The 25978-nt window shown below is 43.0% G+C and overlaps 1 protein-coding gene across 1 annotated transcript in view; it reads left to right on the top strand.

Moving 5' to 3' along the window:
• Positions 1-1943: 1943 nt before the first annotated feature.
• The window catches only part of LOC128638278 (uncharacterized), a 332607-nt gene continuing 308572 nt past the window's right edge, over positions 1944-25978 (top strand). The window contains exon 1 of the mRNA XM_053690147.1: positions 1944-2082. The gene's annotated coding sequence lies outside the window, so the exon portion shown is untranslated. The remainder of the gene's footprint in view (positions 2083-25978) is intronic.

Below are 25978 nucleotides of genomic sequence, written 5' to 3' on the forward strand. Positions count from 1 at the left end.
TGTGTGCCAATATGGTGCAATCATGTAGAGTATTTAGTGTGGAAAATGCTGTTGCAACTCCCAGGTCAAGTACGTTGCAGACACAACTGCTCCCCAGCTGCATGAATCTTAACAGTTAAGTGGTTTTCCTGTGACATGAGGATTAAACAAAATACTGTGTGAGTGCGTTTGTGGTCTGTGGTCTGCAGCACTTAGGGGTCTTTATTACTCTCTGCTGCCAATTCTCTGGCCTGGAACATTGACAAACAATTATTAAAATAGGATTAGAGGCCACAGGCTTGGCATTGTCTTCTTTTTCTATTACTCACTTAAAAAATCATGTGGTCACTCAGGGCCAGATTACGAGTGGCGTGCTAACAGTGATGCACAAGCAAAAAGAGGTTTATTGTGGCTGTTTGCGTGCGTCAGTATGAAGGCTGTGACACACTGCAAGCGGAGCGGTGCGCAGCGCGTAGATGCAGCTGTGCGCGCTCAGTGTGTCCTGCCTTTTCATCTCTGAGCACTCTGCTGCGTCAAGTCGCGTAGCTGAGCACTCAGAGATGAAATAATTGAACTTCAGAAGCGATGCGACGCGGTGCGAAGCAGCTGCATCACCTTGCGCCGCATCGCTTGCAGTGTGTCACAGCCTTAAATCAGGAACCAAAGCTGCTAGCTGATTTTAAATGATCATTTGTTTAAAACTCGATTCCAAAACACAGAAAAAGTTTCCCCATGATACATTTAGCCACCAATCAGCAAGTGCAACTCAGGGGCTGAACCAAAAATGGGCTGGCTCCTAAGCTTTACATTCCTCCTCTTCAAATAAAGACGCCAAGAGAATAAAGAAACATTGATAATAGGAGTAAATTAGAAAGTTGATTAAAATTGCTGCTCTGTCTGAATCATGAAAAAAAAAAAATGGGTTTCATATCCCTTTAATTCTGGTCCTTTAAAGGCCATGAAACCCATCATTTTTCTTTCATGATTCAGACAGAGCAGCAATTTTAAACAACTTTCCAATTTACTTCTATTATTTAATTTGTTTCCTTCTCATGGTATGCTTTGTTGAAGAGGCAGCAATGCACTACAGGGAGCTAGCTAAACACCCGATGAGCCAATCAACAGTTCCTTAGACTACCTAGGTATCCTTTTAAACAAAGGACACCAAGAAAACAAAACAAATTATATAATAGAAGTACATTGGAAAAGTGTTTGAACTTATATGTTCTATCTGAATCATGAAAAAACATTTTTTGTGTTTTTTGTCCCTTTAACAACGTGCACAGGAGTAAAAATACAATTTTCAATATGGCCCCTGTTTTAGTGTTGTGTGCGCACCTTGTTCTCTAGAACTTCTTCTCTAAATGGTATTTACAGACATTTGCCCTTTTCCAAAATGGAAACTGCAATACTTTCTGCGCACACTGTTGTAATAGAAACTGAAAATATTTTGAAACTGCTTCCTTATTGCATAAAGAACACTCGTCTGGAACTTTGTATTTGTGGGGGTTTTTTTAATAGGAAATTGACTTTGATTTTATGTCAAGATATTTAGCAAATAGAGATTTATCTTTTTTCACGTTTGGATTCATTTACAGACATTTATGTCTAAGAACTTATCTGGAATTGTTCTCAACAGTTTGACCTTTTTTTGGCCTTCAACCAGGAAGGTTCAGAAGAGGACTTATGGGTACAATATCCAGTGGGGCATAAAACCCACCCTATGATCTGCTTCATGTGTGTCTGAGATGGCTCCTTATGTATTTATCACGAGCAGGTGCCTGGTATTGAGCTGTACAATCTGCTACTTCAGCCTGCGGTAACATTAATGTTATAATACCAAGGACACATAAATCACTGCCTTTCTAGGTGATTGACGGCTCTGCTATGGCACAGCAAGGGGGGGGAGGTTACGGCTTTACAGTTTGCACTTGAACCCTCATTGTCACAACTGACATTTTCCTCTGGCTGTCATGATAGGCAACGCTCCCCCCAACTTCCCACTGCCAATAGGCAGACCACCCGCACAAGGGGCAGCGCACTGGGTGTTGGATAAACAATCACTAACAAAGAGGCGGGAACAGCAAGCCCTGTAACCTAAAGGTAAGGGGGTTAAATGAGTATTGCACACCGCTTGCTTCTGTACAAAATGAATGCTTGTCCCACACTTCCTACAGAGGCCTAAAAGCAACTTCAATTAAAGGGAACGTTTACTCCAAAATTGTTATTTATTAAAAAGATAGATAATCCTCTGTGATTACCTTGTATCTAAGCATCTTCTGACAGTCCCCTGATCACATGTTGTGCTGACTCTTAAATAACTCCACAGGCATGAGCACAATGTTATCTATATGGCCCTCACAAACTAGCAGTCTCCTGTTGTGAAAAGCAAATAAAAAAGCATGTGATTAAGAGGCTGTCTATAGTGGCTTAGAAACAGGCAGAAATTTAGAGGTTTAAATGTTATAAAGTATATTAATATAACTGTGTTGGTTGTGCAAAGCTGGGGGAATGGGTAGTAAAGGCATTATCTATATTTTTAAACAATAACAATTTTAGTGTAGACTGTCCCTTTAATTAAGAAAAAGCAACTTCAGGAACCTAAGTTTTGTTCAAAGTCCTGCAAATCAATTAACAAGTTTAGGTAATTTGCAGCAATTTGAAGATCTTGCTTTGCTTTTTGGACTCTCTAGGGAGCCTGAGATAAGTAAAAAAAAATAACACAGAAATTAATGAACTCTACTTTCTATACAGAAGTTGCTTCTTCTGTCCAACCTGCTCTCTTGTTCTGTGATTCTCCCGTCACAAGGTGTGTGCACGTGCACAGGGTAGCATAATAAAACGGTTGACACATCGGAGATCTGTTGTCTTCAGGGATTGCTACTGCTGTTCTCTTTAGCTCTGGTATTAACATTCTCGCTAGGTTTCCTTCCTCTGTAAGTTCTTCTATAGGGGATTTCCTCAGTATAGGATCATGTGATCACATACAGTCCACCATTTTAGCTTCTACACTTAAAGAGACAGTAATCCAAAATCATATCCACATACAATGTTTAATACATTTATAGTAAGAAGTATCCAATATTTCTTTCATTATTGAGCCCACTTTTCCTATAATTTGCCTCTGTAAACTGTGATTATGTTTCTGCTGCTTCCAGTGAGACTGCAGTGCACAAGCCATACTTAATGCGACATGAAACTTAAAAAATGTCTTTCATGGTTCAGAAAGAAAATAACAAATTTAAAAAAACTTTCCAATGTACTTTTATTATATAATTTTCTCCTTTAGCTTGGTATCCGTTGTTAAAAATCATACCTAGGTATGCAGGGAGCTAGCTGCTGATTGGCAACTGCACATATATGCCTCTAATCATTGGCTTACCGCATTGTTCAGCTACCTCCCAGTAGTGCATTGCTGCTTCTTTAATAAAGGATACCAAGAGAATGCAGCAACATTGATACTAGTAAGTAAATTGGAAAGTTGTTTAAAACTGTTTGCTCTACCTGAATGATGGAAGAAAAAATGTGGGTTTCATGTCCCTTTAAGTCACTGGTTTTCAAACCTGTCCTCTGACCTCCCGAACAGGCCAGGTTTTCTGGATTACCTTGGATGAGAGCAGGTAAAATAACCACTTACTAATTAGCTGATTATTTCACCTGTGCACTAGTTCAGATATCCTCAAAATGGGGCCTGAGGACAGGTTTGAAAACCAGTGCTTTAAGTGATACACTTTCATGACCCTGCTACAAGCTACACATTTGAGGAAATTCTTTCATTCTGGCCCAGGAGTTGATCTTTGCCCCAAAATGATGTGGTGCACAAGAAAAGGTTGTTTGGGGCGTACCACATATTCCTATATAAAAAAAAATTAACCTCCCTTCAGTTATCTCTGTCCTTGCTCTGGACAAAGCACTGGGCAATAAGGCACTAGCTTGCAGATTCAAAGCAACTGGATTTCTTTTAAGTCTGAGGGTGCTATAGAAAAGAAATTAGGTGCATTGCAACAGCCCCTCAGCACTACTATAGATTCTCTACTGCTCTGGACTCAGCAAAGAAAAAAGGTAAACAAAGAGGGAATTCAAATGGAATATCCCTGGGCTGCTCACAAATTGTAAAATCCTGTGTATAATTTGTTGTTCTATTATGAACAAAAAAATCAATTTACTGAGTAGCCTGAAAGCTGTTAAAGGGGCGTTCTACTCTAAAAATCTATTGTATATGAAAAAGCAATAGTTAAAAAGTGATAGTAAATACAGGAAATCTACTTTATACAGATAAATAGTAATGTGTTGCATCTATCACACTGTCATAATTTAATACACAGTATTTACAACAAATACAGACTTTTTCTTTTCCTTTTGAATTCCTTATGTCCATCTCTGTTTTTTACACTTTGACAAATGTGTGGTGCATACAATAAGAGAGGCACAGCTCAGACTATATATTTCTATAGACTCCCTTTCTTGCACCGCTACTATTTAGGTGCTACCATATATCATTGGAACATTTTCTGACTGGTAGTTGTCTAATGTAAACATAGCAGTTTAACAGTCTACATTGAACTGCTATCAGATCACAATTGTAACTGTGGCAGTAAAGGCACAATTTAAGTTTTAATGATTCAGAGAAAACATTACATTTTAATCAACATTCCAATTTAGTTCTATTATCTAATTATCTTCATTCTCTTGGTATTCTTTGTTGAAATGTATACCTAGACGTACCACTAGGTGGTGATAGAACCCCACAAAATAACATGAATGATTTAAACTACTGGTTTTCAAAGTGTGAGACGGGCTCCCAGGGGGCTCTAGAGCAGTGATTTGCAACCTTTTTTTTGCCGTGGCACACTTTTTTACATTAAAAAATCCTGTGGCACACCACCATCCCAAAATTTTACAAAATCACACGTAGCCTAATACAGGATATATATATATATATACAGTGTATGTATATGTATATATATATATATATATATATATATATATATATATGTGTATATATGTGTATATATATATATACATACACACTGTACTGTGCTGTCATGCCATGCCTCCTACAAACTATACATGACATATTGACATTCATTCACAAACACCCCCGCACTGTTGTCAGTCTGCCGCGGCACACCTGAGGATCTCTCATGGCACACTGGTTGAAAAACACTGCTCTAGAGCGTATAAGGGGAAGCGTGGGAGCAACTACACTTTGTACTATCCAAAAGAAACTACAAGCAGCAGCTGACTTAGCAAACATAGCACAGTGTTTAGGAACTGACAATGACACTTGCCTTATCATGGTGGAATAAGGCAAGCGGCAGATGTAGGTAGAAGAAAGGCACTGAGGTTGAAATTGCTCAAAGACTGTTGTGTTTGTTGTCTTGAGCAGTAACTTGCATTTAACACAGGAGTATTAAGGAGCTAATTGAAACGTGAGTGAAGTTCTCTTTTGGTTGAACATAATCAGCTCTTGGGAGGTCTGTGTGTGACCACTCGATCAGATGTTAATTCCCCAAATTAAAACTAAAAAGAAATATTACAGAGAAAAAATAACGTAACATTATGGGAAAACCCCTGATCTAAAGCACTGGTTTTCAAACCTGTCCTCAGACTTCCCTTACACAGGTGAAATAATCAGCTGATTAGTAACCATGGTTTTATAACCTGCTCTCACCCAAGGTAATCCTGAAAATATGACCTGTTAGGGAGACCCAAGGACAAGTTTGTAAAACAGTGCTCTAAGCTATAAAACACCTTAATAAACAACATTAACATTGTTTGAGTGTAGGTGACAGATTTTTTGTTATATTTATAAATTAACAGATCAATAATGGGTGAAAAGTATTTTCCCAAGGTCACACTGAGTCCTACAAGATTAAACCTGGCAAGAAACTCACGGCTAGATTTAGAGTTTTGTCGGTAACGACCCGCGTAGCTAACGCTGGCTTTTTTCTGGCCGCACCTTTAAAATAACTCTGGTATTGAGAGTCCACAGAATGGCTGCGTTAGGCTCCAAAAAAGGAGCGTAGAGCATATTTAACGCAACTTCAACTCTCGATACCAGAGTTGCTTACGGACGCGGCCAGCCTCAAAAACGTGCTCGTGCACGATTCCCCCATAGGAAACAATGGGGCTGTTTGAGCTGAAAAAAAAACTAACACCTGCAAAAAAGCCGCGTTCAGCTCCTAACGCAGCCCCATTGTTGTCTATGGGGAAACACTTCCAACGTCTGCACCTAACACTCTAACATGTACCCCGAGTCTAAACACCCCTAACCTTACACTTATTAACCCCTAATCTGCCGTCCCCGCTATCGCTGACCCCTGCATATTATTATTAACCCCTAATCTGCCGCTCCGTAAACCGCTGCTACTTACATTATCCCTATGTACCCCTAATCTGCTGCCCCTAACACCGCCGACCCCTATATTATATTTATTAACCCCTAATCTGCCCCCCACAACGTCGCCTCCACCTGCCTACACTTATTAACCCCTAATCTGCCGAGCGGACCGCACTGCTATTATAATAAAGTTATTAACCCCTAATCCGCCTCACTAACCCTATAATAAATAGTATTAAACCCTAATCCTGCCCCTCCCTAACATCGCCGACACCTAACTTCAAACATTAACCCCTAATCTGCCGACTGGAGCTCACCGCTATTCTAATAAATGTATTATCCCCTAAAGCTAAGTCTAACCCTAACACTAACACCCCCTAAGTTAAATATAATTTAAATCTAACGAAATTAATTAACTCTTATTAAATAAATTATTCCTATTTAAAGCTAAATACTTACCTGTAAAATAAATCCTAATATATCTACAATATAAATTATAATTATATTATAGCTATTTTAGGATTAATATTTATTTTACAGGTAACTTTGTATTTATTTTAACCAGGTACAATAGCTATTAAATAGGTAGGAAAATTCTGATTGGCTGATGGAATCAGCCAATCAGAATCAAGTTCAATCCGATTGGCTAATCCAATCAGCCAATCAGATTGAGCTCGCATTCTATTGGCTGTTCCGATCAGCCAATAGAATGCGAGCTCAATCTGATTGGCTGATCGGATTAGCCAATCGGATTGAACTTGATTCTGATTGGCTGATTCCATCAGCCAATCAGAATTTTCCTACCTTAATTCCGATTGGCTGATAGAATCCATCTTGGATGACGTCCCTTAAAGGAACCGTCATTCTTCAGTTGGACGTCGGAGGATGAAGATGGGTCCGCGGTGGAGGTCTTCAAGATGGAGCCGGTCCTCATCGGATGAAGATAGAAGATGCTGCTTGGAAGATGATGGTTGCCGGTCCGGATCTACTCTTCTTCCCGGATAGGATGAAGACTTTGGAGCCTCTTCTGGACTTCTTCAGCCGTCGGATGATGGATGTCTAGCCCCCGCTTGGGCTTAGATGAAGATTTTGGAGCCAGGACCGATCGGTGATACCCGGTGAGGTGAAGATAAGGTAGGAAGATCTTCAGGGGCTTAGTGTTAGGTTTATTTAAGGGGGGTTTGGGTTAGATTAGGGGTATGTGGGTGGTGGGTTGTAATGTTGGGGGGGGGGGGTAGTGTATGTTTTTTTTTTTTACAGGCAAAAGAGCTGAATTCTTTGGGGCATGCCCCCGCAAAGGGCCCTGTTCAGGGCTGGTAAGGTAAAAGAGCTTTGAACTTTTGTAATTTAGAATAGGGTAGGGCATTTTTTATTTTGGGGGGCTTTGTTATTTTATTAGGGGGCTTAGAGTAGGTGTAATTAGCTTAAAATTGTTGTAATATTTTTATAATGTTTGTAAATTATTTTTTTTATTTTTTGTAACTTAGTTCTTTTTTTATTTTTTGTACTTTAGTTAGTGTATTTATTTGTATTTATTTGTAGGTATTTGTATTTAATTTATTTATTGATAGTGTAGTGTTAGGTTTAATTGTAACTTAGGTTAGGATTTATTTTACTGGTAATTTTGTACTTTAGTTAGTTTATTTCATTGTAGTTATTTGTAGGTATTGTATTTAATTAATTTATTGATAGTGTAGTGTTAGGTTTAATTGTAGGTAATTGTAGGTATTGTATTTAATTAATTTATTGATAGTGTAGTGTTAGGTTTAATTGTAACTTAGGTTAGGATTTATTTTACAGGTAATTTTGTAATTATTTTAACTATTTTAGCTATTAAATAGTTCTTAACTATTTAATAGCTATTGTACCTGGTTAAAATAAATACAAAGTTACCTGTAAAATAAATATTAATCCTAAAATAGCTATAATATAATTATAATTTATATTGTAGCTATATTAGGATTTATTTTACAGGTAAGTATTTAGCTTTAAATAGGAATAATTTATTTAATAAGAGTTAATTAATTTTGTTAGATTTAAATTATATTTAACTTAGGGGGTGTTAGTGTTAGGGTTAGACTTAGCTTTAGGGGTTAATACATTTATTAGAATAGCGGCGAGATTTGGTCGGCAGATTAGGGGTTAATAATTGAAGTTAGGTGTCGGCGATGTTAGGGAGGGCAGATTAGGGGTTAATAAATATAATATAGGGGTCGGCGGTGTTAGGGGCAGCAGATTAGGGGTACATAGCTATAATGTAGGTGGCGGCTATTTGCGGTCGGCAGATTAGGGGTTAATTATTGTAGGTAGGTGGCGGCGACGTTGTGGGGGGCAGGTTAGGGGTTAATAAATATAATATAGGGGTCGGCGGTGTTAGGGGCAGCAGATTAGGGGTACATAAGGATAACGTAGGTGGCGGTCGGCAGATTAGGGGTTAAAAAAATTTAATCGAGTGTCGGCGATGTGGGGGGACCTCGGTTTAGGGGTACATAGGTAGTTTATGGGTGTTAGTGTACTTTAGGGCACAGTAGTTAAGAGCTTTATGAACCGGCGTTAGCCCAGAAAGCTCTTAACTACTGACTTTTTTCTGCGGCTGGAGTTTTGTCGTTAGATTTCTAACGCTCACTTCAGACACGACTCTAAATACCGGAGTTAGAAAGATCCCATTGAAAAGATAGGATACGCAATTGACGTAAGGGGATCTGCGGTATGGAAAAGTCGCGGCTGAAAAGTGAGCGTTAGACCCTTTTTTGACTGACTCCAAATACCGGCGGTAGCCTAAAACCAGCGTTAGGAGCCTCTAACGCTGGTTTTCACGGCTACCGCCAAACTCCAAATCTAGGCCTTAGTCTGTTAAAGAGACGTACAAATGAAACAGGAAATTAATAAAACTTGCAGTAATTATACATTTATTTGTTGTCACGATAATGTCCTACTGTTACACATGTATCTGTGCACTTGTGACTCTCCAATCATATGTTGCCAGTAGGTTCTATGTACCCACATTCCCCCGTAGCAAGTGCTGGTCATACAGCTTAACCCCTTCCTGTTAGGACATTCCATGCCGTCCTAACCACACTTGGCTTTAGCGCCGCTAGGAACGGCATGAAACGTCTTAGCAGTTCTGCTGTACTGAAGCCATAATGGTTTCCTAACTGGGATCCCGGGCCAGAGGGCGTGCCTAAGCTTCATAGAGCACCGACCCAATCCCATCATTGAGATTTAAATTTTTTACTTATTTGTTGTATCAAATAAGTACCGTCAGGAAGGGGTTAAAAAGGATAATGCTGAAAGTAGCATCCTCATTGCAATCACTTAAAGGGACAGTAAACACGTTATTACATTAATCTTATAGATTATCATGTCAGCAGAGTCTGAATATTATTAGAACAGATTAGCATCTGTTTGTTGCAATTGTTTTTAAATGGTCAAAATGCACCCACCACTTTCTTTATTAGTAGGAGCCTGGGGATGAAAAAAACCTGACGGTCCCTAATTCTGAGCTCGGCCTCTGTCCTTTTGAGACAGCTATAAGTCCTGATTTGCAGAATTTCTCTTAGCCCCGTCCACAGACAATCTAACCACACCCATGGACCGCCCACACATGTGCATGATCCCACCTACCCATGACCCGCCCCTCCTAACAGCCCCGCCAACAAAACAGTAACAGCCCCCTCAACCTATTGAGTTCTACCTAGTCACAAATGTTGGGAGGGCTCAATCTGTTAATAAAAATGTGTTTCAGCAGAAAAGATAAGAAAGTCTAGCCCGGAGGACGCATGGAGAAAGGGCTATTTGACCCCCACTTTATGGGAGCGATGGTAGGCTCCGCTGTGGGGGTGGAGGGTGATAGGAGGAGATAAATACTCCTCCCCTGCTGACAGTTGACAGTTGCAGAGTTGTGAGCAGCACGGAAGGGGGAAGTTTTTACTCACCTGTGACTTACCTGGAGCGGATGGAAGCCCTGCTGTCTGAGTTGCTGAGTTGCTGGCGGTCGCCAGGCAGAACGGCGAAGAATGGATCCGGGAGCGGCTGAGTGGAGGTGCGGCGGCAGTCGGTGTTCCACAGGAGGAGTCGGCGAGGAGCGGGTCCAGAGGACGGCCAGCCAGGAGGTCGCGGCCACCGGAGCGCCTGAGTCCGGAGATTGACGCCGCCAGGTCCAGAAGAGGGAGCGCGGGACCTGGGCGGCTAGCGGATGCAGCGGTGATGCCAGATGGCGGGAGAGGTCGTCGAGGAGGAGGTGGGGCAGTACATTGCTATAATGTAGCTGGCTGCGGCGTGCGGACGGCAGATTAGGGGTTAATAAGTGTAGGGGCTGAGTCGCGGCCTAACACGGCGCCGGTGGCTGACGTCATTGGTGGACGGCGTCAGGAGGAACCGGGCGCTGGAAGAGGCAGACGGAGATCGTTGAGGAGCGGGACCGGCGGCGTGGACGCAGGTGAGTGCCACTGAGTTATCGCAGATTTGGGCGGTAAAATGAAACAAAAAGGCATCGGGGAATGTGGAGGCCATTTTCAGGGAAGGGGGTTAACGGGGGATTTTGGAGGCACATGGGTGAGCATGGAGGGGATAAAACTGGATGGGGGGCATGATTTATGAGGGAAGGGTATGGGTGGGGAGTCGGGATAAGGCTCCGGGGGGGGCTTCAAGGGCGGGGAGGCCGTTAGGGACAGTCAAAGGGATGAGGGCCTGAGTAGAGGGGTTAGATTTGTTTCGGCTCGGTGGGCTATAGTAGCGGAGGGGGGGTGTGGATGTTAGTTAGTTTTGGTCCAATGAGCAGGTGGCGCGGGAGCCGGGATAAGGCTCTAGGTGGGGGGCATAGGGGTGAGGAGTTTAGGGACAATTGTGTTTTCTTGGGGTTGAAGGCGAGGCAGGACGTAGCCTCTGTGGGTTAGGAAAGTTGGGAGAAGGGGTATAGGAGGGGAGATCTAGGATTTATTTTAGTCGTGGGGTATTTTAGGATAACCGAGTGAGAGGGGGTTGCAGGGGGGGGGGGGGGGGTTTGGGCTGGTGATTGGATGTGACGGTTGAGGGGTTAGGTGGGTGGCTTATCAGGGGAAGTAGCGGGGGGGGTGGGTTTTTGAGAGCTCTGGGCATTGTTTTAGGGTGTTGCGGGCTGGGAGCCGGTTTTTGGGTTAGAGGTGAGGGAGCATAGGGGTATCTGAGGAGACGGGGAACTTTATTTACGGGGGCTAGGTGGCGGTATGCGGGGAGTAGGCTCGGTATTAAGCACAGGGGTGGGGTTACTGGGATATGGCTGAGCGGAGGTGGGTAGCAATAAGCTCTAAGGGGGAAGGGAGTGGCGGGGGGTGTGACCAGGAGGGATGAGTATTGTTGCGGCTAACAGGCACTCCGGGGGGGACAGGGAAATGGTAGGTTAGGGTGGGTTGCTCATAGGGTATGGCCGGAGAGAAGGCCCGAAGGTACTGTAGGAATGGGTAGGCGGAGAGGACTTTAGGTTGGTAGGAGTGGGCGGGTCTAATAAAAAAAAAAAAAAAAAAAGTAGGGTAGAGGCAGCGGTAAGGTTTAATATTATGGTAGGAATAGGGAAGGGGTAGGAACAGTTAGATATGTAGGTAAGAAGGGGTTTTTATTGATGGGGAGTGCATGGGGGGGACAGTCTGAGGGGGTTTGCAAGGGATGTTAGCTGGGCAGCTGGGGTGAGTCACGGGAGGTTAAGAGGGGGGGAAGTATAGTGGGGGAATTTTTTGGTAAAGAACAGGGCAGGGTGCAGGGTGATTAACTTTTCTTCTGGTTTCAGGGTCTGCTGCGGGAAGCAGGAGGGGTGTGGAGGCTACGGAAGCCAGGAGGAGTGGCATTGGGGAGCGGCAGGAAGATATCACGGATCCACCACTAGAGTTGGAGGCCAGTGGGAACTTTGAAGAGGAGGACCCATTGGAGGGAACGTCGTCGGGTTCAGTTACGGTTGGCCAGGTAGGGGGTATGTCCACCCTGGTGCAGCTTCTTCAGATGTTGTCTCCCCAACGGAGTACAGTAGGGGCGGGGCAAGGGGAAGGAGGCCGGGGGGCAGAAGGGGGGGAAAGGGGTGTATTGACTATGTCTTCTTCACAGTCTGTAGGTGCAGGTAGGAGGGAGAGGGGCTCATCGCCCGCTGTCAGGATAGGAGTTTCCGGCGGTCGCCGGAGGTCGAGATCGCCGATACGGCGGCCTCAGGGAGGAGGCAGGTCTGGGTCGCCATCCCGAGTGCGGGAGGAAAGAGAGCGAGACAGGAGCAGGCACGGCAGGGGGCGTTCTCCTGCCAGGCGAGACGACGTACGAAGGAGACTGGACATCAGCAGAGGTCCTGAAAGCGAAAGGAGGGAGCAGAGGAGGGAACAAGGGACAGAGTCGGCACAAATCCCAGTGGCGGTGCAGCAGCCTGCAGGTGAGGGTACGGCTGGGGGTGTGCCAGGAGTGACTGTGGTGGAGAGTGGAGAGAGAGGCATGATATTGGCAGGGCTGAAGGGGTTATTGGCAGCATTGGAGAAGCCTAGCAGCGGGGGGGGGTTCCGGTTGCGGCGGCATGGGTGGCCCCTGGTTTGGGGACGCAGGGTGTAGTAGCGCCGGGAGTAGCAGCAGGGACGCAAGGCGTGGTAGCGCCGGTAGTAGCAGCACAGAGTAGTGGCGTTGCGGTAGCAGCTGAGTCACCGGCTGCGGGTAAGGAAGTGGTTAGAGTTCCGGAAGGGGCGCTTAGGAGGCCTTGTTTATGCTCGGTGGGCCCGTTGGGTATTCATCTAACGGCCGAGTTGCGGGAAAAGATAGGGAAGAGGGAATTTGTGGAGATATTCTCCCTGTTGCCCTTGGAGCATGTGTTAGAGGTGAAGGAAGATGAGAAGGAAAAGGGAAAAAAGGAAGAGGAGGAAAGGAAGAAAAGGTGGAGGAAGTTGCCCAAGACATTTGCGAATTGGTCGCGGGCCTTTCGGATTTTAGCTAGTGTTTTTTGCGAAAAGTTCCCCGAGCAAGGGGCTTCCCTTTTTTGCTATTATGAAGAGATAGCTAGTGCCTTTGGGACTTATGGGGGCATGGCCTGGTGGAGATATGATGAGGGATTCAGGCAGCGAATGGCAGTTCGTCCGGAGATGCGATGGGACGATAGGGATATGGGGATATGGTTAGAAATGATGAGCCCGTTGCGGGGGGCTCGTTCCTTTCGGAGTTCGGGACAGTCAGGGAGCATCCCTGGAGCCAGCACAGGAACTGGAACAGCTATCCGTAAAGGGCTGTGCTTCCAGTTTAATGAAGGACAATGTAAGTTTGGATCCTCGTGTAAATACAAACACGAGTGTTCGGTGTGCGGAGGGATCCATTCCGGGGCGAAATGTTTCCGGAAGAGCAGAATGGGTAACAGGCCAGGGGAAGTGGGTGTACCGGGCACGGACGCCGGTGAAAGTAAAAAAGATGGTCCCCTGGCTCGAGGCGTACGCCAATGAGCGGGGGCTTGTGGGGGACGCGGAATTGCTCTTAATGGGATTTAGTTCTGGGTTTTTGATTCCTTTTAAGGAGCAAGAAGGGTCGTCCTTCACGGGGAATTTGAAGTCAGCAAGGGAATTTCCGGAGGTGTTGAGGGAGAAGTTGGGGAAAGAAGTCAAACTGGGGAGGATGGCGGGCCCATTCAGGCTACCTCCTTTCCCGGGACTGAGGGTGTCTCCTTTGGGGGTGGTGCCGAAGAAGACGCCGGGGCAATTCCGGATGATACATCATTTATCTTACCCGCGGGGTATATCAGTGAATGATGGAATTGACCCGGAATTGGTATCAGTGAAGTATGCCTCTTTTGACAAGGCAATCTCGGTCGTGAGGAAGGCGGGCCGGGGCGCGCTGTTGGCAAAGGCGGATGTTGAATCCGCTTTCAGACTATTGCCTGTTCACCCGAGGTCTCATCACCTCTTGGGGTGCAAATTCGAGGATCGGTTTTATGTCGACCTCTGCCTCCCGATGGGCTGTTCAATTTCCTGTTCATATTTTGAAAGGTTCAGCTCGTTTGTGGAGTGGGTGGTGAAAAAGAGGTCGGGGAAGGTCTCAGTAGTGCATTACTTGGACGATTTCCTTTTTGTGGGCCCGGATGGGTCCGGTATATGTGAGCTCCTGGTAGCGGTTTTTGGTGAGGTGGCTCAGGAGTTTGGTATTCCGATTTCGGAGGAAAAATCGGAGGGCCCGGCTACGATCCTGAGTTTTCTGGGATTGAGATTGACTCGGTCAGAATGGAATGCAGACTCCCGGAGGACAAAGTCCGGGATCTGCGGAAGGTGATTGACGGAGTCCTGAGCAAGAAAAAAGTCTTACTTAAGGATCTGCAATCGCTGTTGGGTAAGTTAAATTTTGCTGGTCGGATTATTCCCATTGGTCGGATTTTCTGTCGCAGATTGTCACTGTCTACAGCTGGAGTTTCTAATCCGAAATTTCACATCCGCATATCGTCAGATATGAAGGAGGATTTGAAGATTTGGCAAATCTTTTTAGAAGACTTTAATGGAGCTTTGTTGATCCAGGAGGCCGGTTGGTTGGACGACCAATTGTGTTTGTTTACAGATGCATCGGGTGCTCATGGATTTGGGGCTTTTCTGAATGGTATGTGGTGTGCGGGGGCCTGGCCGGAGGTTTGGGTGGAATGGGGTTTGACAAGGAATCTGACATTTTTGGAGTTGTTCCCATTGGTGGTAGCTTTGAGAATTTGGCCTGAACATCTCAGGGACAAAAGGGTTTGTTTCCACTCTGACAATTTGGGGGTGGTGTGGGCGATTAATCGCTTGACAGCGAATTCTCCGGCTGTGATCCGTTTACTGAGGGCATTTGTGTTGGAATGCTTGAGGTGTAATGTATCATGGAGGGCGGTACATGTCCCTGGACGGCTTAATGTAATTGCTGATTCTTTATCCCGGTTCCAGTGGGATCGATTTCGAGAGGTGGCTCCAGGGGCGGATGCGGAAGGTTGGGAGTGCTCGGAGGATCTGTGGCAGCTTGGCTGCCAGGAACATTGAGTCTGGTACAAGGGGCTTTAGCCCCTAACACATGGAGGGCTTACATCCGAGTGTGGAAGTTGTGGAGGATTAGGATGGAGCTGGATTATCAAGAAGGTACTATGGAGAGGAGATGAGAACTTTGGTGGAGTGGATAAGATGCTGGGGGAGGGAAGGGCTGTCGCCCTCAGAAATACAGAGGAGGATGGCGGCTTTGGCGTTCCTGTTCAAACTGTTGGGACAGGTAGATTTGACAAAAATTTTTGTGGTACGGATGGCGGTGAAGAGTCTGTGTAAGAGGAAGGCGCGGGCAGATGGTAGGCGGCCGCTAACATTTGCCATTTTAGAAGGTGTGATTGGGAGGCTGGGGGGTATTTGTTCCTCAGGTTACGAGGAAAAGTTATTCAAGGTGGCATGCGTGCTGGCTTTTTTCGGAGCATTTAGGGTATCGGAGCTGATGGGGAGGAATCGGGGGGACTTAGGAGGCTTGGCAAGGCAGGATGTGGTGTTGCAGGAAGAGTTGGTGGAGCTTTGGGTGAGAAGGTCCAAGACGGATCAGGAAGGGAGAGGTGCTATGGTAGTGCTGCGTGCGATTGGGGGCCGTTGCTGTCCGGTTGGTTCGGTCCGGGAATTTTTTGAGGTATCAAATAATTCATCGGGTCCACTGTTGGTGCACAATGATGGGATGCCCTTATCTAGGTATCAGTTTGTGGCGGTGGTGCGAAAGGCGTTAGTGGCGATGGGGTTGAGAGGGGAAGACTTCAGTTCACATTCATTTCGAATTGGGGCAGCGACGGAGGCAGCATCCTTAGGTTTGGATGGTGGGGTGATCAGAAAGATTGGCAGATGGAGGTCTGAAAGATTTCAAGGGTACGTGAGGCAGGGGCTGGTGGTACAGCCAGGGGGTTATTGATAAGTGGAATTCTTTGCTTTATTTGACAGGGCCGGTGTCTTGCTGGATCTTAGGGCACTCCTACATATTTTGGGCGAGGAAAGCGGCAGCTGTTAAGGACAATGGGTTGCAATTGGGTTTCTCCAGGGAACAGGTGCATATACGGTGGTTGGGGGTCCGAGGTATGAAGTGGGCCTAAGTGGTCGGGAAGGTATCAGAATATGCCAGGGTGTTTGACCCCCTCAGTTGTTAGTTCTCCATGTGGGAGGGAACGACTTAGGGTGTATGCCTCAGAAAGATTTGTTGTGGGGAATAAAGAGTGGGATAGATAGGTTGTTATCACTGTTCCCGGGTATGATTTTAGTGTGGTCAGAGATTGAGAGCAGGGTGGTATGGCGGTCAGCTTGGGACACCAAGAAATTGGAAGCTTCCAGAAGGAAGGTAAACAGGACGGTCAGTGGGTATGTTAGGAAGCTGGGTGGAGTGAGCCTTAGACATGTGGAATTTGAAGGGGAGTCGGGCAGGTGTTTCTATTTGAAGGATGGGGTCCATTTGAATGAAGTTGGTCTGCACCTGTTTAATTTCACTATTAAGGAGGGGATCGAAAAGGCCTTAGCCCTGTGTGGCGGTACTCGCTGAATGCGAGTGGTGGCGGGGTGCTTGCTGTGATCTGTTGAGGCTTACGCCTGATAGATAGTGGCTGGTACTTCTGTCGGTAATAGAAAGTGGAAAGTGATGGTGGACGCCCCGCCCCTGAAAAGGGGTGGGGGCTTATGGAGAGGTTAAAAGCAAGCACTGGGTGAATTGTTAGATATGAGGTTGTAATGTTTATAAAGTTTAACTTGTGTTGTTGATTTAATAAACAGGCTGCGGCCTTTTTCTTCCCCATAAAGTTTGTGGTGTCTTATTGTGAATGGATGGAGTGGACTCAGAAATGGGGGGTCAAACAAATTGCAAATGACGGAAACATGCGGTTAGGCTTGAGCCTGCCATGATCTCTTTCAGGACTTGAAAATCCAAAGGAAAAAGTGAAAAATAAAGAATAAAAGCAGAATTAAGCATTTTATTTTTTTATATATTTATTTAGATTGAACATTGACATAATATAATATATTTTTACAGCATCTCAGTTTTCCCTCCGATATCTAATATCAAACAATTATAGATAGACATTCATTACAAGCCTTTACACCTAAATAGCAAATCGCAAAAGGAGTTAAAGGGACATTAAACCCAAAAATGTTCTTTCATTGCTCAGAGAATAGTATAAAAAAAGTCTCCAATTTACTTCTATTATCAAACTTGCTTTGTTCTCATGTTATTCTTTGTTGAAGGGATACCTAGGTAGGTAGCGTGCACATGCCTGAAGCACATGACAGGAAATAGTGCTGCCATCTAGTGCTCCTGCTAATGTATAACATTATTGCAAAACTGCTGCCATATAGTGCTGTAGACACGTGCACACTTATGAGCTTACATCCTTGATTTTCAACAAAGGATACCAAGAAAATGAAGAAAAATTGATAACAGAAGTAAATTGGAAAGTTGTATAAAATTGTATGTTTTATCTGAATCATGAAAGGAAAAACATTGGGTTTTATTTCCCTTTACGTTATGTTTTTCTACTCCCCCTTTCTTTGTTCTGTATTTTTACAACGGCTTAAAGGACCACTCAATGCAGTAGAATTGCATAATTAACAAGTGCATAGTAAAAAGACAATTACAATAACACCTTCTCTTAATTTCAAATAAGCAGATTTTTGTCTGACAATCCCCCCCCCTATTTTCCAGCCCCCGGTATCATGTGACAGACATCAGCCAATCACAGACTAGTATACGTATACCCTGTGAGCTTGTGCACATGCTCAGTACGATCTTGTTCCCCAGAAAGTGTGACTATAAAAAGACTATAAAAAAGTTGATAATGAAAGTAAATTGAAAAGTCTCTAAAAACTGCTGCTCTTTCTGATTCATAAAAGTTTATTTTGACTTGAGTGTCCCTTTAATACACTTTTCTGACAGTCAGAGTCTTCAAATAAATCGACCATTTTCCCTGTATATCTCTATTCTATTATTATCCATCAACACATCCAATAATTAAGCATTGTAGATTACAATTTTGTACAAGTTGTACTTTGCCTCACAACGCCCGAAAAGCAAAATCTGTAACATTCCGCAAACTCTCTGATTTGCAGCATTTACAGAATTTACTTTTTGGCTTCTCTAGGAATTATGGCACAAGCACAATTGATACACAAAATCAAGATGCTTTTAATGTATGGTACTCTAATTTTATATTCAGAAAATTATTTACAGTGAAAAACATTAGTGTGATGAGAGTGGGAAGTGAGGTCACGGCATGGGGGCGGGGCTTAGGTCCGTTATTGTCTATGTTGCAGTTACTAAGTGAGATCTATGGTACCAGATGTATACTTCCATGCTCTTCAATAGTGTTGTACCCTCTCTGCTGTGTCCTGCATCTCATGACATGGTGTCAGAAGTTCTTGCCTGCGCTTCTGTTTCCTGATTGATGACGATGTCGAAATTTACCCCACCTGAGCCTTTTGATTTCTTACAGCCTGCAGCTTGGCCCACATGGCGTCAGCAGTTTCAACGCTTCAGGATTGCTTTCAAGCTGGACAAGGAAAGTAGTGAAGTACAAGTTAATTCTCTTTTATACTCTATGGGGAAAGATTTGGAGCCAGTGTTCAATGCCTTTACTTTCCTAGAAGGGGAAGAATTTGACTTTGAAATAGTTATGGACAAACTCAGTGCTCACTTTGTGCCCAAAAGAAATGTGATTCATGAGAGGGCTTGTTTCACAAACGTGCCCAGCGTGTGGGAGAATCTGTGGAGTCATTTGTGCACAGCCTGTATGAACTAGCTGAATTCTGTGAGTTTCGTGTTGCTAAAGAAGAGCAAATCAGAGACAGAATAGAATGGAGTTGGTGAGTTATAAAGGAATGCAGTTTGCTTCCACAGAGTTCAGTTCTTTCAGCAGGGAATATGATTTTGTCCATTCTACGTCAAGTCCACATTACCCGCAGGCCAATGGAATGGCTGAAAGGGCAGTTCAAACAACAAAATTCATTTTGAAGCAATCTGAGCTGTACCTGGCCCTCTTGTCCTATAGGGCGACTCCCATTCAAGCCAAGGGTTTTAGCCCGGCACAGCTGATGCTAGGACATATATATGGGATATGTGGGTGTCTTCCAGCCAACTGGCTCTATTCCTCAGGACGAGGTCCTTAGGAGGGAAGAAGAGGCAAAAAGGGGCTAACGATTCTTCTACGACAGGAGACACTCTGTGAGGCCCTTGCAGGAGCTGAATGCGAGGCAAAGTGTCAGAATTAAACTGGATGATGAGAAGAAATGGAAGACGCCTGCTATGGTAATTGGACCCTCTCCAGAACCAATGTCTTATGTAGTCCTTTCTGATGGAGGGACAGTCACACATCGAAATCGAAAACATCTTCAGCCTGTACCTGAGAGTTTGGAGTTGGATGCCTCCGTACCACCGCCGGTGGGATCCCCTGTTTTGAGAGGGGTGCCTTCCCCTCAGCAAGATCACACCACAGCGGGGATACGTCTTTGCCTCCAGCAGACTCTCAATCACCTTCTTCTGTATCAGAGGACAGTTCATGTAGAGTTACATCAAGTGGAAGAGTGGTGAAACTTCTGGCCCGATATCGGGATTAGCACTAGTTAGAACAGGGACTGGAAGTATGGGCAGAATAATCCCATGGTCACTGTGGACTAGGGTAGTCTACCCCGATGTTCAAGTCAGAATGTAATTTATGTTGTTTATACAGATATTCTCTTTAACCTGTTATTTGTTATATACTATACAAAACTGTTGGTGTATGCTTCTTGTATACCTTGTTATTTGTTGTATTCAAATGAAAAAAACTTTATGCTTTGTCCTTTGAAAAGGGGGAAGATGTGATGAGAGTGGGAAGTGAAGTCACCGGAATTTGGCGGGGCTTAGGTCCGTTATTGTCTATGTCGCAGTTACTAAGTGAGATCTATGGTACCAGATGTATACTTCCATGCTCTTCGATGAAATAGTGTTGTACCCTCTCTGCTGTGTCCTGCATCTCATAACAATTACTATGGGCTGTATCCTATAAAAAGACTCAGTGGTACAAGAATTGTTGATAGGTGTCCAGTATTCAACAAACAATCCAGTATATCGGTAAACTGTCCAGTAAAATCATCTAAAAAATATTAAACACTGAAATGATCAGTATTTTTAAGTCACTGAGCTGAATATAAAAGGCCTCCTATGTCTAAACGCATTACAAATATGAAACAGAAAGAAGTGAGGAGCTGTCAAATGGGTCAAATCACTTCTGTTAACATGTTACTGGCAGCCATAGAGGTAAAATTATTGATTTGTATATTACTGGCAGCCAAGGGGTAAAACGATTAATTTGTATACTACTCGCAGCCAAGGGGTAAAATGACTTCTCAATTAAGAAAAATATACCTTGTGGGGGCTATGGTAGGTCTTTTAGGGGGAATTGTTTGACCTGTGCCCAGTCACCGTCTGATTGTAGAGTATTTTTGCGGACCATAGCTGGCACCCCTAGGTACAAGACTCTTCATAGGATTCTGGAAAGGCACATTTTACTTTAGATCTGTGTATGTCGCTAAGGGGTGTTACCTACAGTTCTATGTGCAAAGGAGAGACTGAGACTCAAACATTACGGTCTAATGCTCAATAAAATTATTAGTTTGAAAATCATATTAAAAGTACAAAATAACAGTTGTAATTAAAGGATAAATTAAATATCATGTTAGTAATACATATTTGTGTTATATGTATGCAGCAATATTGAAAATATAAATTAAGGAAAACAATTCTTATTTAAAGGGGCAGTATACACTAATTTTCATATAACTGCATGTAATAGACACTACTATAAAGAATAAGATGCACAGATACTGCTATAAAAATCCAGTATAAAATGGTTTAAAAACGTACTTAGAAGCTTTCAGTTTAGCTCTGTTGAAAAGGCAGTTGGAAAGCCCACTGCAAGTGGGAAATAAGACACTCCCCCCCTCCCCCTTCTTTTGCATATGAAAAGACCCTTTACACAAACAGGAGCAAGCTGGAGTAGGTATCTGACGGTATTCAAATAAAACTTTAGGGCTTGGTTAGGAGTCTGAAAATCATAGCAATGTTATTTAAAAATAAGCAAAATTATACATTTTTTAAAAAAAACAAACTTTATGTGCTTTATAAATAGATCATCTACAAAACATTTATGCAAAGAAAAAATGAGTGTATAATGTCCCTTTAAAGTTTACAGGAAGAAAATATATTTTTATAGTAAAAATTAGTATGTCATTTCAAAATACGAAAGATATTGGTTTAAAGGGATACTGAACCCAATTTTTTTCTTTTATGATTCAGATAGAGCATGCAACTTTCTAATATATTCCTATTAGCAATTTTTCTTCGTTCTTTTGCTATCTTTATTTGAAAAGGCAGGAATGAAAGCTTTGGAGCCGGCCTATTTTTTGTTCAGTACCCTGGATAGGGCTTGCTGATTGGTGCCTGCATTTAGCCATCCAATCAGCAAGCGCAACCCAGCTTCTCAACCTAATATGGGCCGGCTCCAAAGCTTTTATTCCTGCTTTTTCAAATAAAGATAGCAAGAGAACAAAGAAAAATTTATAATAGAAGTAAATTAGAAAGCTGCTTAAAATTGCATGCTCTATCAAAATCATGAAAGATATTGGGTTTAGTATCCCTTTAACAAACTGGAAAAAACTGTGATCACATGACTCCATTGTTGCTGAATGAATTCTGGGGGACTGCCTACGTTGCAAGGCACATTCCTCCCCCCCCCCCCCCCCCAGTTGGATCTTTAGTTTACTCATCGAGGAGGGGAGCAGGACGCCATCCTAAATGTGTTAAAGCCCAGCAAAGTTAGGATGGCATAGAAAGTCCTAAGGATGTGCAGGGGTTAACCGCATAAAATCTTTAATTGTTGCAATATATATGAATTATTTAGCTTTTTTGTTGTAAAATACATCTGAATATTGTACTTCTTCCACTTTCTACCAGGGAGGTTTGGGTTAATGCTTTTGGCTAATTTGTCTGTGAGGTTTTGTTTATCCCCTCTTACCTCACACAGACCTAGATTTGGAGTTTGGCGTTAGCCGTGAAAACCAGCGTTAGAGGCTCCTAACGCTGGTTTTAGGCTACCGCCGGTATTTAGAGTCGTGTAGGTAAGGGTCTAACGCTCACTTTTCAGCCGCGACTTTTCCATACCGCAGATCCCCCTACGCCATTTGCGTATCCTATCTTTTCAATGGGATCTTCCTAACTCCGGTATTTAGAGTCGTTTCTGCAGTGAGCGTTAGAGCTCTAACGACAAGATTCCAGCCGCAGAAAAAAGTCAGTAGTTAAGAGCTTTCTTGCTAACGCCGGTTTGTAAAGCTCTTAACTACTGTACCCTAAAGTACACTAACACCCATAAACTACCTATGTACCCCTAAACCGAGCTCCCCCCACATCGCCGCCACTCGATTAAAATTTTTAACCCCTAATCTGCCGACCGCCACCTACGTTATACTTATGTACCCCTAATCTGCTGCCCCTAACCCCGCCGACCCCTATATTACATTTATTAACCCCTAACCTGCCCCCCACAACATCGCCGCCAGCTACTTAAAATAATTAACCCCTAATCTTCCGACCGCAAAGCGCCGCCACCTACGTTATCCCTATGTACCCCTAATCTGCTGCCCCTAACCCCGCCGACCCCTATATTATATTTATTAACCCCTAATCTGCCCCCCTCAACGTCGCCGACACCTGCCTACACTTATTAACCCCTAATCTGCCGAGCGGACCTGAGCGCTACTATAATAAAGTTATTAACCCCTAATCCGCCTCACTAACCCTATAATAAATAGTATTAACCCCTAATCTGCCCTCCCTAACATCGCCGACACTTAACTTCAATTATTAACCCCTAATCTTCCGATCGGAGCTCACCGCTATTCTAATAAATGTATTAACCCCTAAAGCTAAGTCTAACCCTAACACTAACACCCCCCTAAGTTAAATATAATTTTAATCTAACGAAATAAATTAACTCTTATTAAATAAATTAATCCTATTTAAAGCTAAATACTTACCTGTAAAATAAACCCTAATATAGCTACAATATAAATTATAATTATATTATAGCTATTTTAGGATTAATATTTATTTTACAGGCAACTTTGTAATTATTTTAACCAGGTACAATAGCTATTAAATAGTTAAGAACTATTTAATAGTTACCTAGTTAAAATATTTTCAAAATTACCTGTAAAATAAATCCTAACCTAAGATATAATTAAACCTAACACTACCCTATCAATAAAATAATTAAATAAACTACCTACAATTACCTACAATTAACCTAACACTACACTATCAATAAATTAAATAAACACAATTGCTACAAATAAATACAATTAAATAAACTAGCTAAAGTACAAAAAATAAAAAAGAACTAAGTTACAGAAAATAAAAAAATATTTACAAACATAAGAAAAATATTACAACAATTTTAAACTAATTACACCTACTCTAAGCCCCCTAATAAAATAACAAAGACCCCCAAAATAAAAAATTCCCTACCCTATTCTAAATTAAAAAAGTTACAAGCTCTTTTACCTTACCAGCCCTGAACAGGGCCCTTTGCGGGGCATGCCCCAAGAAGTTCAGCTCTTTTGCCTGTAAAAAAAAACATACAATACCCCCCCCCCCCAACATTACAACCCACCACCCACATACCCCTAATCTAACCCAAACCCCCCTTAAATAAACCTAACACTAATCCCCTGAAGATCTTCCTACCTTGTCTTCACCATCCAGGTATCACCGATCGGTCCTGGCTCCGATATCTTCATCCAACCCAAGCGGGGGCTAGACATCCACTGAAGAAGTCCAGAAGAGGGTCCAAAGTCTTCCTCCTATCCGGCAAGAAGAGGACATCCGGACCGGCAAACATCTTCTCCAAGCGGCATCTTCTATCTTCTTCCATCCGGAGCGAAGCGGCTGATCTTGAAGACCTCCGGCGCGGATCCATCCTCTTCTTTCGACGTCCAACTGAAGAATGAAGGTTCCTTTAAGGGACGTCATCCAAGATGGCGTCCCTCGAATTCCGATTGGCTGATAGGATTCTATTAGCCAATCGGAATTAAGGTAGGAATTTTCTGATTGGCTGATGGAATCAGCCAATCAGAATCTAGTTCAATCCGATTGGCTGATCCAATCAGCCAATCAGATTGAGCTCGCATTCTATTGGCTGTTCCGATCAGCCAATAGAATGCGAGCTCAATCTGATTGGCTGATTGGATCGGCCAATCGGATTGAACTAGATTCTGATTGGCTGATTCCATCAGCCAATCAGAAAATTCCTACCTTAATTCCGATTGGCTAATAGAATCCTATCAGCCAATCGGAATTCGAGGGACGCCATCTTGGATGACGTCCCTTAAAGGAACCTTCATTCTTCAGTTGGACGTCGAAAGAAGAGGATGGATCCGCGCCGGAGGTCTTCAAGATCAGCCGCTTCGCTCCGGATGGAAGAAGATAGAAGATGCCGCTTGGAGAAGATGTTTGCCGGTCCGGATGTCCTCTTCTTGCCGGATAGGAGGAAGACTTTGGACCCTCTTCTGGACTTCTTCAGTGGATGTCTAGCCCCCGCTTGGGTTGGATGAAGATATCGGAGCCAGGACCGATCGGTGATACCTGGATGGTGAAGACAAGGTAGGAAGATCTTCAGGGGATTAGTGTTAGGTTTATTTAAGGGGGGTTTGGGTTAGATTAGGGGTATGTGGGTGGTGGGTTGTAATGTTGGGGGGGGGGGGTATTGTATGTTTTTTTTTACAGGCAAAAGAGCTGAAATTCTTGGGGCATGCCCCGCAAAGGGCCCTGTTCAGGGCTGGTAAGGTAAAAGAGCTTGTAACTTTTTTAATTTAGAATAGGGTAGGGAATTTTTTATTTTGGGGGGCTTTGTTATTTTATTAGGGGGCTTAGAGTAGGTGTAATTAGTTTAAAATTGTTGTAATATTTTTCTTATGTTTGTAAATATTTTTTTATTTTCTGTAACTTAGTTCTTTTTTATTTTTTGTACTTTAGCTAGTTTATTTAATTGTATTTATTTGTAGCAATTGTGTTTATTTAATTTATTGATAGTGTAGTGTTAGGTTAATTGTAGGTAGTTTATTTAATTATTTTATTGATAGGGTAGTGTTAGGTTTAATTATATCTTAGGTTAGGATTTATTTTACAGGTAATTTTGAAAATATTTTAACTAGGTAACTATTAAATAGTTCTTAACTATTTAATAGCTATTGTACCTGGTTAAAATAATTACAAAGTTGCCTGTAAAATAAATATTAATCCTAAAATAGCTATAATATAATTATAAATTATATTGTAGCTATATTAGGATTTATTTTACAGGTAAGTATTTAGCTTTAAATAGGAATAATTTATTTAATAAGAGTTAATTTATTTCGTTAGATAAAAATTATATTTAACTTAGGGGGGTGTTAGTGTTAGGGTTAGACTTAGCTTTAGGGGTTAATCCATTTATTAGAATAGCGGTGAGCTCCGGTCGTCAGATTAGGGGTTAATAATTGAAGTTAGGTGTCGGCGATGTTAGGGAGGGCAGATTAGGGGTTAATACTATTTATTATAGGGTTAGTGAGGCGGATTAGGGGTTAATAACTTTATTATAGTAGCGCTCAGGTCCGCTCGGCAGATTAGGGGTTAATAAGTGTAGGTAGGTGT

Source organism: Bombina bombina, chromosome 8 (genome assembly GCF_027579735.1).
Source record: "Bombina bombina isolate aBomBom1 chromosome 8, aBomBom1.pri, whole genome shotgun sequence".
NCBI classification, from domain to species: Eukaryota; Metazoa; Chordata; class Amphibia; order Anura; family Bombinatoridae; genus Bombina; species Bombina bombina.